Raw genomic sequence first — 15,042 nt, forward strand, 5'->3', positions numbered from 1 at the left:
AGAACGTGAGTAACTGTAACACATAACACATAACTTAATCTATTTTTATTATCATAAAACTTAACTTTCGATCACAACACTAAAATGTACCTTCATCGAAATGTTTATGTGCTAGCTGCTGTAGTTCTTCTTTGTGATTCAAAGTTTAATTGTATAATATTATCATAACCAACACAGATAAACTTGATTTCGAATACATTTTCAAATAATTAATACATAGGCTAAAAATCGAAACGATTTAAAATAACAAGTAAAAATTGAAAAAATAAATAGTCAACCGAAATAAAGGAATACTGGATTAATATTTTCCTTCTACTATTTGTATTAAGTACAGCTCACTATGTCGGTCGGTTGGTCGGTCGGTCAAATAACTGAAACATGAGCACGCGACTGCAGCCATGTATATGTCCGTGTTATATTCATCATATCGTAAATATACACCCACACACTACTAAATCAATGAGGCGGTACAGTAACACACGTACAGCAACAATTGTTCATACCTTGATTTACTGAATGTCAGTACACCATCTCACCTAGTAAGCTGTATTGTAAAGGTCGTTGATCTAAATGTTAGTAAAGCGATCGCATATTCGGTGTAAGAACAGACAGAACAAAACATTTTGTGGTTGATAATATAAAATCAAATGCATTTACTCTTAACACTTGTGTCCCACAGAGATGTGTTCTGTCCCCCTTTTTATTTACTTTATACTCATATGATTGTAAAGCAACTAGCGATTGTCACATTTTTAAATTCGCTGATGATGGGCTGATGATACAACCATAGTAGGTCTAATTACAAAAATGACGAAAATAACTATTTTAAACAGGCCGAGAGAATGATCTTGTGTTGAATGTAAATAAAACAAAAAGAAATGCATATTTTTTTTCAGACGTCAGCAAAATTAAAAGTTCCCACTAATCCAAGGCAAAGAAGTTGAAATTGTTACAAGTTCTTATGTATTCACTTTGCCGATGTTGACAAATGTTTCAAAAAAGGATCTCAACGTATTTTCTTTCTTAGAAGGATCAGGCAATTTGGTATTAGATCAGAGGTACATTAATAATAATAATAACAGACTATCGATCAATAGTTGAAAGTATTCTTACTTTATCCTTTATGGCTGTTCCAATGAAGATAAAGAATAATAAAAGTTACACAAGGTTGTTAGAAGTGCATAAAAAGTCATAGCCATACCCAAACGTTCTATTGGTACTTTGTACGCTGAACGTTTGCTCAAAAAGGCAAATTGATGATCATAAATGATCCATACTATCCTGACATTTCCAAATTATGTCTCACAGTCACATATTTAGATCGATACTTGTAAAAACTAATTTCTGCAATCAGCAATCCGTTCAATTAATGATACATGTTTACGTTTAAGTGTTGTACTTCCCTGAAACCTTGAAATACCGGAATGGTGTCCGGCGGCGGGGTTTAGTTTTGACCAACCCCGAAACCTTGAAATACCGGAATGGTGTTCGGTGGGGTTTAGTTTTGACCAACCCCGAAACCTTGAAATACCGGAATGGTGTTCGGCGGGGTTTAGTTTTGACCAACCCCGAAACCTTGAAATACCGGAATGGTGTCCGGCGGCGGGGTTTAGTTTTGACCAACCCCGAAACTTTGAAATACCGGAATGGTGTCCGACGACGGGGTTTAGTTTTGACCAACCCCGAAACCTTGGAATACCGGAATGGTGTCCGGCGGCGGGGTTTAGTTTTGACCAACCCCGAAACCTTGAAATACCGGAATGGTGTTCGGCGGCGGGGTTTAGTTTTGACCAACCCCGAAACCTTGAAATACCGGAATGGTGTCCGGCGGCGGGGTTTAGTTTTGACCAACCACGAAACCTTGAAATACCGTAATGGTGTTCGGCGGGGTTTAGTTTTGACCAACCCCGAAACCTTGAAATACCGGAATGGTGTTCGGTGGGGTTTAGTTTTGACCAACCCCGAAACCTTGAAATACCGGAATGGTGTTCGGCGGGGTTTAGTTTTGACCAACCCCGAAACCTTGAAATACCGGAATGGTGTCCGGCGGCGGGGTTTAGTTTTGACCAACCCCGAAACTTTGAAATACCGGAATGGTGTCCGACGACGGGGTTTAGTTTTGACCAACCCCGAAACCTTGGAATACCGGAATGGTGTCCGGCGGCGGGGTTTAGTTTTGACCAACCCCGAAACCTTGAAATACCGGAATGGTGTTCGGCGGCGGGGTTTAGTTTTGACCAACCCCGAAACCTTGAAATACCGGAATGGTGTCCGGCGGCGGGGTTTAGTTTTGACCAACCACGAAACCTTGAAATACCGTAATGGTGTTCGGCGGGGTTTAGTTTTGACCAACCCCGAAACCTTGAAATACCGGAATGGTGTCCGGTGGCGGGGTTTAGTTTTGACCAATCCCAAAACCTTGAGATACCGGAATGGTGTCCGGCGGCGGGGTTTAGTTTTGACCAACCCTGAAACCTTGAAATACCGGAATGGTGTTCGGCGGGGTTTAGTTTTGACCAACCCCGAAACCTTGAAATACCGGAATGGTGTCCGGCGGCGGGGTTTAGTTTTGACCAACCAAGCAACCTTGAAATACCGGAATGGTGTCCGGCGGCGGGGTTTAGTTTTGACCAATCCCGAAACCTTGAAATACCGGAATGGTGTTCGGCGGGGTTTAGTTTTGACCAACCCCGAAACCTTGAAATACCGGAATGGTGTCCGGCGGCGGGGTTTAGTTTTGACCAACCCTGAAACCTTGAAATACCGGAATGGTGTTCGGCGGGGTTTAGTTTTGACAACCCGGAAACCTTGAAATACCGGAATGGTGTCCGGCGGCGGGGTTTGGTTTTGACCAACCCCGAAACCTTGAAATACCGGAATGGTGTCCGGCGGCGGAGTTTAGTTTTGACCAACCTTGAAATACCGGAAGGGTGTCCGGCGGCGGAGTTTAGTTTTGACCAACCCCGAAACCTTGAAATACCGGAATGGTGCCCGGCGGGGTTTAGTTTTGACCACGTAGTTGAAGTTCTATTTTTTTGCTGTAGCCGGGAAGCGATTTTTTTTTTTCGTACATAAGTTGGGGACCCCCTCATGAAACGTCACAAAATAAACATGAATAATTCATCAGTTAAATTTGTTGTTCCGTGTGCACCCAAGCGTATAGCAACAAGAAGCGATTACACAACTGCAATACGATACTTTCTACAACAGTAGGCCTAGGATTCTAAGTCAATTCACGCGATTGCCTTCGCGCACTCTTCTTCACACAAAATGTGTCGAGTCGAGGCTAATCGACAGCTAGGCAAGACATTAAACTAAGTAGTAATTCATTGGACATAGCCCAAAGAAAGCTTAGACCCACAAGAATAAAGAATGTGTATAATTTGTGTACTGTATTTTTTTTAATTCTGCTATTTTATTATCAAACAATGCATGTACTCAAAGGAACTTTAAAAATGCGCGTATATGAACACATGAGATGGGAAGATTAGACCCACTAGAATCGTACCGCACTTGTGTAATCATTTCTTGTTGCTATACGCTTGGGTGCAAACGGAACAAGAACATTTAACTGATGAATTATTCATGTTTATTTTGTGACGTTTCATGAGGGGGTCCCCAACTTATGTACAAAAAAAAAAATCGCTACCGGGATGCGGGATATCTTGACGCCATATCTACAATGTCCCTCTCATATTGGTCTAACTCCTCTCTACGTTGCGGATAAGCTCCGCACAATATATTTTTATAAATACCAAAGGCATATATGAACTCCCCGATATTTAGCCTTTTGTTTAACCTTATATCTTTAGTGTGGGCATTTGCACCATCCTTGTTGTTGGATTCGATGGATAGACCAGAGTAATACGGAATCATTATTGATGCTAAAATAACATCCCTACCTGAAATGATCTGTTGCCGGATTGCCGGAGAGATTGTTTCCACTAAAGCCCCTTTCTCACAGATGTGCCTGCAATATACCGGTACAGTGCTGGCGTCGTGCCGGTATCGTTACCGGCATATAACCATTCTCATCGGACTATCGTGCCGGAAATATAACCGGTATATACCGGCTTTCTGTGAGAAAGCAGTCGGGCATATTCGGCCAATAAAAAGTCTCTGACAAAATAATTATTGAGGGCGTCCTTTAAACTGATTCCCAGTTTTGCTAAGACGTGTGCGTCTATTAATATGGACATTGACTCAATTTTCGAAACTTCCTACCTTGGCAATGACCCTGATAGTCATTGGGTTAAGAGATTTAAAGAGTTGATGCATGACACAAACATTGCATTTTGGAAAAGTGAAATGCTAAGAAAATCGTCACTTCAGACATACTCTCTTATTAAGTCTAATCCCTGCCTTGAAAAATATTTATTGGATTGTACAGACTTTCTAGGATCTAGCCTCAAATTCAAACTACGTTCTAACACCCTTCCTTTAGGTCACAGGAGTTGTAAGTGGCTTCCTGAATATGATGGTATCTGTAAAATGTGTAAGAATGGTTTAGAAGACATTCAACATTTTCTATTCACATGTAACCAACTCAATGGCATAAGGATTGAAGAATATACCAAATTAGAATATATGTTAATCGATATCAATCATTTAGATGTATGGGAAAATTGTATCTCTGGTGACCTGAACACCAAATTAAATCTTGTATTAGGTGGAACTGATAACTACTATCATTATATGTATGACGTCGATTCCATATCAAATATCTTTGATTGTTACTGTAAGCACTATGTTAAAAGAGCTTGGGCACACAGATGTATTGTTCTAGGCGAGTAATGTTCATATCAATCAAACTAAATGATTGATATCTATCTCACTAAATGATTGATATCTATCTCATTATAGTGTTAGGTCTACATTGTTGTTGCCCAATTCATTTTATATTGTACAGTTCCTACCTAGTATTCTATATGTTTATTTCTTGTAATTTTGTATTTTTAGGTGTCAGTTCAATGGTATTGTAGTTACTGTAGTTGAATTGTTTTGACATGTTGACCTATGTCGACTTTTTATTGTAATTGTTATTTTCTATATCATGTTTTTTTTTTTTTGTATATTTCTCTTGGATGCACCTTCCATTTGGTCGAGTGCCACTGTTGTAAAAGTGTAATCTCCAAATAAATTATTAATGTTATTATTTTTGTCTAGCGATGATATGGCGGCGAATGTCAAGTTACAGATTATTATCTTCCTTTATAGCATATTTATGCAATACATGCTATGTACAGTATATTGTGCATATATTATACAGGCATAGCAATTAATTTGTCGTCATCGGCAATCTGTAAAACACCTTAGAAGGCTGTAGGCCTACAATTTACAAGGCGATGAAAGGTCAGGCACCAACAAACAAAGAGCTAAATGGCCTAGCCTAGCGGCCTATAGATTATGCTACAAATTTCTTCTTGTCCCCTTATTTTAAGCAGCTCTCTTATCTCATTATCCCTCCAGTTCGACATTATTATTGTTAATTGAATTGAATAGGCGCCAAAGTGATACACTTGACCGCGCAATGTGTCAAAGCCTCGACGGGGAACCCCGGAATTTAACGGCGATACGTTCTCACAGAATGCCCGTCTGGCATTGCGGGGAATATCCCTAGAATATTACTAGGTCTAAAGCAGGTCATGTCGATGCCGGCATGGTGCCGGCATGATGCCAAGACGACCCGTTCTCACAGAAAACCATACCGGCATGGTAATGGTATATTCCCGCAATATTCCTGGCACACAACTCTGTGAGAAAGGGGCTTAATAGACAAGTTCTATTTCCTCTGAAATATGGTGTAAGAAGCATTTTTGGGTAGAAGCTGGGATCCACTTGATTTAGGATATTTCGACCTCGCTGATTACGAATATGGCGGATCCCAAGCGAAATTCGGCCATCTAAGCCCTTAATTTGCATAATTAAAAATGGCGGCCATTTTTTATAATTACCCTATATCTCGAGAACCACTAGTCACAGATAATTAATTTTGGTCTCAAAATGTTTTAAATATATGTTTTTATATTCACTTTAATGACACATTTTCTCAAAAAATGGATGCAAGTCTTATTTCTGACATTTTGACCTTTGACCTTTATTTATCGTATCTCAGTAACCAATAATCGGAGAGACACGAAATAGGGCTCAAATTGTTCAGAAACTATACATTCATATTTATTATAATGAAATGTTTTTACAAAAAATGGCCAATTCTACAACTATTGACCTTTGAACTATTAGTCAAATATAATAATATAATGATAATATAACTTTGAAAATTGTGGTCTTATGAATTTTTTTTTCTTTTTAAATTGTTTAAAATATGTGTGTTTCTATCCAGTCTAATGGCACATTTTGTACAAGAATGGCCGATAGTATGGTTATTGACCTTTAAACTACAGCATAGGCCTACTGTATACTAAATATAATATAATTGCATAACTATGAAATTATTTATACACAATAATAATTAGTAAAATTATAAAATTCACTGCCATCAAATATGATGTGTTATGATTTATATAGATTAAAAAAAAAATTTGAACACGCAAGTTACATTTGTTGAAATTTGAAATTTGAAATCAAGACTAAAAAACATGAATTTTCCTTAATATGGTCAAATACAAAATTTGGCAAAATTCTTCCATAAAAACCAGGAAGGCTTTTTTTCAGTAGTTAGGTAGTAAACCTAATGTAATAACATTGAAAAAAGATGGTGGATATACAGTGGATAATTTTTTTGCTATAGCATGAAAATAATTATTTTCAACAAGCTCGTGTAACACAAATTAAATGCCAAAAATTATGAAACATAGGGGAAACTATAGATCGATAATTATTGGAATGTATGATCAATAGAAATTTTTTGCCCGCACCTGGCCTTTAAGGTGAAAATTCGAGCCAACAACAACAAGTTTACGTACTGTAATTAATAGGTAAATTAATTGTATTACATTTCGTCTGGAAAATCGTCGCTAGCGAAAGTAAACAATAAGATTTCAAACCACGAGTATGCATTATGCATGATGCTAATTAGGATTTAGAAGGACTATAGTGACCTCACACAAGGTTACCGTACTAATAAATTAAACGTAAAAGACTAGGCGACATATTAATAAAAACAGGTGTCCCTATCAAATAGATCAGATTCACTCGACACGGCCCTCCAAGCATATAACGCTCCTGCGAACAACAATATATACCTCAAGGATGTTAAAAAAAACAAATATGTAAGTTACTTACCGGTAATTCTACATTCATTAACCATTATCAAATAATATTCCATATAAAATCATTTATGCTTTAATCATCTCTATTCTATTCTTCAGATACCAATCCATGTGACTCAGTTGATTGTAAAAATGGTGGAAATTGTTACATTAATTCTTATTACCAAGTTTATTGCGCGTGTCAAGATTGTTATTCTGGAACATACTGTGAAAAATGTAAGTTTGTTGAATTTTGAATTCAAAATTATTTACTGCAATTACTTAAGTTATTTGAATTATAATTAACAATTTATACCCATTTTTGTTACAGATAATGATCCTTGTAATGATGATAGTAATCCATGTCAAAACTCTGGTCTCTGTATTTCTGAGGGTTGTAATTTTTGGTGTAAATGTCCAGCATGCTATACTGGTGACAGTTGTGAATATTGTAAGAATCCTACCCACATACATACAACGTTCTTATATTAATTATAATTTTACAATTAAAATACATTTTTCTTATAAAATAATAATTAATCATTTCAGCATTATTTTCAAATCATTTTGAAAGGTCTTACTTTCCATCCTCCTATCTGTTGTAATTGTAATTTTAATTGTGTTTGTATGAATTTATTTCACTAAATTTTAATAAATTATTTTCTGCTTAGACATTAACCCTTGTGAAGATGTGAATTGTAATGGCGGGCAATGTGTAGTTATTTCAAACATCAGTCAGTGCACATATGAATGTACCAACTGTCCATATGGCTATACTGGAAACAATTGTGAAACTCGTAAGTACAGTATTCAATTACTTGTTAAAGCATGCCATTTGGTTATAAATTCCCTACAGGTGTTGGTGCCGTCGTGGAACTACTGGCAATAGATGTCAATGTAAGTATGAACACGGATTACAAAATGTATGTGTTTATGCGTTTGTTACCTAATTAACAATGCCTCTCGGAGTACAGTGATTTATTTGTTACTAACTAATTAACATGCCTCTCGGTCTACAGTGATTTATTTGTTACTAACAAGACTCCTATGTCATAATTAACAATGCCTCTCGGAGTACAGTGATTTATTTGATAAGACTAACATTTTACAATTTTACTTGCAGATACTTCTGGTTACTACGCCCCATACGGAGGATAATATCTTAAAAGAAAATAATAATGAAATAAATATTATATAAATAAGCAGGAATTGTGTGAAAACAATGTTTAACACGATTCTATTTCTATCACATCTCCAATGATCATTCAGTAAGATATTTCTAATATTTGTGAATTTATTTATATTATATAATATATTAGGTAATTTTAATACTATTTTATAAGAATTTATATTAATAAATGAATAAATATGTAAAAGATAATTTATCTTCATTAAGATAATAATAATAATAATAGGGCCTAATAATAATACATTTTTAGAGCGCATACAGGGTTAAGCCTCTTTGCGATTAACAATAGAAAATAACAAGTTTCCAATAAAATAAAACTGGAACTAAATATTAAATAATATAATATAAGCATTAATATAACTTTTAGTTTGATAGAATTTGTAGCTAGGGACGTACTGTATTTTGAATTTAATGTTACAGTATAATTAATTTGTTACAATGAAATTCATGGGTTTTTGTAAAACCAGAAAAGAATTATTATAATTTATTTATATAAACGGTGTTCAATTTGAACTAAAATATAAAATAATATGATATTTGATTTGTTTTGTATTTGTTTACAAATAAAAATCTAAAAGTATGTCTAGTAGGACATTTGCTTTCTACATTTTAATAAACGTACTTTTATAATTAAAATTGTGATTACTTCGTTATTTTTGTTACTCCATAATCAAATAACTTTAAATTAGATAATAGCAAATCTAACAATTATTTAAAGTTGTGAACGTCTAATTAATTATAGCATTTCTAATGTGTAATGTATTTCATCGATCAGATTTTAAAGATGTATTGTCTCCCAAAAACATGACGGAAAAATGAAGATTAATAAAATCAGACATTGAATAGGCCATTGTATATTTTTAATTAAGCTGTAGAAAAATGAAAAAAATAATGGTTTCACTTATAAGAAGCCAAATTAACTAATTGTCTGAGACAATTTGAGTATTTTTTGCTTTTCAGGTAAATAATTTTTTTTTCGATCCAATTTTTGGTTAAAGTTTAATATTTAAAGTTACATTAAAATGGCATATTCAACAAAAACATGTTATATATAGTCAACTGATTCATATCTAATGCAAAGTAAACAATGGAATTCACGAAATCACCACTACAATACCACAAAGCTAAAGAAGTCCTTTTACTTCATTAAATCGTGTGTACAAAACAATTCATTCGAGTTACTACGATACCAACCAATTGTTGCTGTTCTTACCTCGTGTCTAATATCATTGGTCTTTATGATTCATATTAATCTTTATTGGTCTAATCATAACAAAAAATGTAATACGAAAATGTTTATAAACTGCAAATAAAATGTAAAAATATACATAAATATGGTTAATAACATCTCATTAAATTGGTGGTATATTATTGTAAAATGCTTCACTAAAAGTAACATAAACATAATCACTTTACGATTGTCATTTTTATGACATTCATGACAGACTACAATTTATATTGTCACGTCATTTTTGCCATGACTATAGTCTTTATTGTCATCACCATTGAATCACCATGACTACGATCATTATCATTATTTGTTATCATAATCATGGTTACAGTCATTGTCATTTATGTTATGTTATCATCACTGTCAAAACGGTCCAACATGTCTAGCTCATCTGTCATCTTTTGTATGATTAGTCCTAGTAATCGTTATTAATGCATATTTTAATATTAAAGTTGATCGTCTTATAGGCCTAATTCGCTTCTATACCCGGACCCGGATGCGATTTTTTTTTTCGTACATGAGTTGGGGACCCCCTCATGAAACGTCACAAAATAAACATGAATAATTAATCAGTTAAATTTGTTGTTCCGTGTGCACCCAAGCGTATAGCAACAAGAAGCGATTACACAGCTGCGATACGATACTTTCTACAACAGTAGGCCTAGGATTCTAAGTCAATTCACGCGATTGCCTTCGCGCACTCTTCTTCACACAAAATGTGTCGAGTCGAGGCTAATCGACAGCTAGGCAAGACATTAAACTAAGTAGTAATTCATTGGACATAGCCCAAAGAAAGCTTAGACCCACAAGAATAAAGAATGTGTATAATTTGTGTACTGTATTTTTTTTAATTCTGCTATTTTATTATCAAACAATGCATGTACTCAAAGGAACTTTAAAAATGCGCGTATATGAACACATGAGATGGGAAGATTAGACCCACTAGAATCGTACCGCACTTGTGTAATCACTTCTTGTTGCTATACGCTTGGGTGCACACGGAACAAGAACATTTAACTGATGAATTATTCATGTTTATTTTGTGACGTTTCATGAGGGGGTCCCCAACTTATGTACGAAAAAAAAAATCGCAGCCGGGAAACCGTTCAAATTCATTTCAATGTAAATTGGTCTATGTTTTACAAATAACAATAAATTTACTTGACTTGACTAGAGAGGCCAGAAATACAAGTCTTCTAAAAAATGTTTAGGAGATTTTTTTGTTAATAGCAGGCAACCATGTTGAATGTATACTTTGTGGGGTGACAAAAACGATAGGGGTGGATGCCATCTTCAGTTTTGGGATTTAGGTCAGTTATGTGGTTATGTGGATTTTTTTTCACGCTGCTGCTTTAGCCAGCTATGTCCCAGGAGGATGACTCATTAAGAAACCGAAAGTAAAGCAGAAGTTTTGCTAAAGGTTGACAGTTTTGCTAAAATGTATACTCGACTGTAATTTATAGGTACCACCAAAAAACGTCTGGGAAAGAGTCTAACGGTTGAATGACAAATCCCAAAGCATTTGTGGTATTTATGAGTTCAATGATATTATAAAATTCGCTTTCAGATGATACTTCAGACTTGAATGAAGTATCTAGTCATGATGGAGTGACCCGCAGACTTGACCTTAGCAATAAAATAAACTAAAGTGACTGATATGAAACACAGACTCTGTAACAAAAAAATAATATTTGTTCACATATAAAAAAAGAAAAAAAAACCGTTTAATTATAACTCAAAAACCACTGTCTGACAATTAAGTATTTTTGACATTAAATTACATTTTTTCAGGTAAAATAACTGTTATGTGACAATAAAATGACACATTCAAACACAAATTTGAAATAAAAAATATTTTTCAGAGGGACAATATATCTTTAAAACTGTTACGTCAATAAGCGAGCAGCGTTTTTTGTAAGAAATATTTCTTGTTTATTTTATTTTATTCACAGAAAATCACATCTACAGATTTTCTGAAGATCAGCTATCATCAAATATTATATTAATTATGAGATAAACATTTTATTTTATACATAAAAACATAGGAAATGAAATACAAAAGTGTCATTTTCTCAAAATGTTGTTTTCACATAATTTCGATAGAACATCTTTTAAGTGGCGTGAAAGACACACTGGGCGTTTCATAGAAATCACCGGCGGCTCAACTTGTCGGCGGTCCGCATTATTTTTTTTCTATGCAATTAAGGCAGAAATCATTGAATAATTCATTATAGAATAATTATGACATAATATGGGAAAAGTGTATGCCATTAAAATACTGATACTAAGTGTTTCAATTACAGTGAAAACGTCTTCCATTTTTTATCTTTACAGAGATCACATTTCCAGGAGGAAGAGGAGGAGGAAGAGGAGGAGGAAGTAAGTGAAAGAAAGATTAAATATCAAACTATAAAAATCATTCATTGTTCATATTTCTTGATTGCATTGAGGCATATTAGTATTTCAAAGAAGGATTGAATAATGACATGCTTCATTGCTTTTATACATGTATAGTTAAAACATTGTGATGCTTGTTTCTCTATAGGAATACAACCCGCTGAAGGCCGTGGTGGTGAGTTGAAAGTGTTTTATATACAATATTTTTTAGTTTTCCCAAAATACTATTATTTATTTACTTGATAAACATAAAACTATGTTGAAATGGTTGTATTAGGCATATAATATAGGCTTATATTATAAATGATAAACCAATTTTGTTGATTTATTTATTCTAATTCTTCAAATTATTAACCAAAATAGATATGATACAAAATATTGTGCAAACTGGACAATTTACAAGTGTCCCGACCAGAATTGTTCTACATAAAATAAAATGTTTAAACTAAAATTCACAACTAAATACCATCGATATACAAATTACATTTAACAACAAGTTAAAAGCTTAGCATCAAAGTTATGTTTTAGTGTTAAAGACAAAGGAGAATATAATTAATATCGAATACTTTTACATACAACATCATTCATCACAGTCGTTAACTTATTAAAGCTTCCACTCCCCACTTGGACAAAACGCGTGGTCGCCACAAGTAAATTGACCAATCACGGCGCGGTGGATCAACTTATCTGTGTCGAGGAGCGAGGAAACAAGTCCCAATATTGCAATGAATAAATATGACGTAGGTTGGTCGTCGGTCAGAGGTTATATCTGTATTTGTGTGTCTACTATATCATAAAATTGATAAAAAAAGGATACAAATTGTCAACAATAAGCTACAAATAAATGTTCACAATTTTCTTAAACTGTACAGTGTGATTAATTATTATTATTAACTATTATATCATTATTGTATATACATTTTAATGTAATTAATTATTAATGTTTCAATTGTATTTTTAGATGGTTACTAAGGAATTACATTGATCAGCCATAGATACATCTCTTTATCCTTATGTAAACAATTGGCGAATATAAACACTTGTGTGTTTTTGTGTAGCCTACATGTACAGGAACATATTCATCATTCGCGGTACTATACGTACCATTTATTTGTATCAACAACATATATATATATAAAGTATTTCTTTCACAAGAATATTTCTATAAATACATATTGTTAAGAGATAAATATAAAGCAAGGAAAACGTGAAAAATAATTACGAAAAATTACAATAGAAACATTTTTAAGGTAAATTCCAGTTTTAGATGTAGAGCAAAGTAGAAAATAAAAGAAAACTATGAAAAAAGATGGATATTGCGAGAACATACTACTGTCTGGCTATTTTAACCACTTCTCTATCAACACTTGTGTCTCTCTGTATTTGCTCTGTGCAGTTATGCGCATCCCTAGCTGTAACCTCATTAATGTTGGTCAGAGTACAATAGTAGTTCTTTAAATTCCTATTCAACATTTAAATTCTAAAAAAAACCAATGGTTTAGGCCTATATGTACTTTGTTTGCGACATATATAGCGCTTTTACAGTGGGTATAACTTTTTGAGCGTTCGTTCATTCTTGTGGATTCAACCAATGTATTTTAATATTTAGGTTTTGCCAAAGCCACTAGAAATAATAACACATATTTATCATGCTTGCTGTTGTTTTTATTTATAAGGTTATTTTATTTTTGGAAATCTAAATGTTTATTTAGCCACAGTGTGCCTGTCTTTATTTTCATATACTCGCAATTCCATCATTTTCTTATACTGACCATGATTGCATAAAAGAACCTTGATATGGTTAGAAAGCTACACTCACACTTGTTCCGTTTCACGGAATGGAAGACGTTCAATTATTTTTATGATTTTCCATTGCTTACCAAAACAGACTCGTGTTCCGTTCTCTATGGTGTGATAGCAATGTTGCCTTTTTTTATAAGTCTTCGTTATAAAAGGTCCTGTGGCATAAATTATGACCTATTCAATGCACGGTTGTTCATTTCAACGGCTAGTACTCCGAAAATCAAAAGGGAAACACGACGGGTAACCACACGACGCACAGTGTGCCAAAAGTCCAAAATGGTAAATGTGGCAATCCAAACTGTTTAATATTGTATTAGGAAGAAGATATCTTAAATTATATAAATCCACTAATAATTTTATATTTTGTCAATTTTAATAGTGTCCTGTAACCATGGAAACTGGAAGAAACCATGATATTTCACTTAAAATGAGCAAAAACAAATGTTTTGATAAATTCGCTGTTATTTTTTCTAGAAAAAAAGCAATGGATTTGATACTGCATGGAATTGTTGTCTGTTATTAATCATATTAGGAAGTAAAAATAAAATTTCCATTATTGCTTTATTTTGGGGTTAAAAGGCACCAAATATAGCCCCAAATACCAATAAATCGTATTTTTAAAGTAAAACCACTAAAATAGTTTGGATTTACGTCGATTCGCGCGCTAATTTTGACATTAATATTTCGAGCAAAGCTAAAGCTTTACTTACTTTAATACCAAATTTGGCTGCGACAATTTGCGACATTGCATATAGGAAGCGATTTAAATGTCCATATGCGTGTCGTTTAAAAATAAATGTATAATGCATTCATTGACACATTGATGTACCACAATCGCACGAACTTGACGAAGAAAAAACCTTTCCACGACGCGTCTGTATTGGAAAAGGGAATGCTACCAGTGTGAGAATAAGCATTCGTAAATGTAGGTACATGTAACATGGCCTCCATATCAAAATAAAACTTCTGAAGCTGTCCATTCGGCTGTTTAAATTACCAATATTGACCTAGCCTGCGATGTATGTTTACGTGGATTGCATTTACATTACAATGTAAGGAATGACGAGAACATACCAAACAACCTTTTGCAGTAAACTACTAAACTATCAAAGCATTTCTTTATTGTTTACGAAGAAGATGGTACAAGTATGGCCGTCACAATCATTTCATCAGCTATTAGTAGTCAAAGAACCAGAAATTAACATGTAAAA

Source organism: Antedon mediterranea, chromosome 8 (genome assembly GCF_964355755.1).
Source record: "Antedon mediterranea chromosome 8, ecAntMedi1.1, whole genome shotgun sequence".
Classification (NCBI taxonomy): Eukaryota; Metazoa; Echinodermata; class Crinoidea; order Comatulida; family Antedonidae; genus Antedon; species Antedon mediterranea.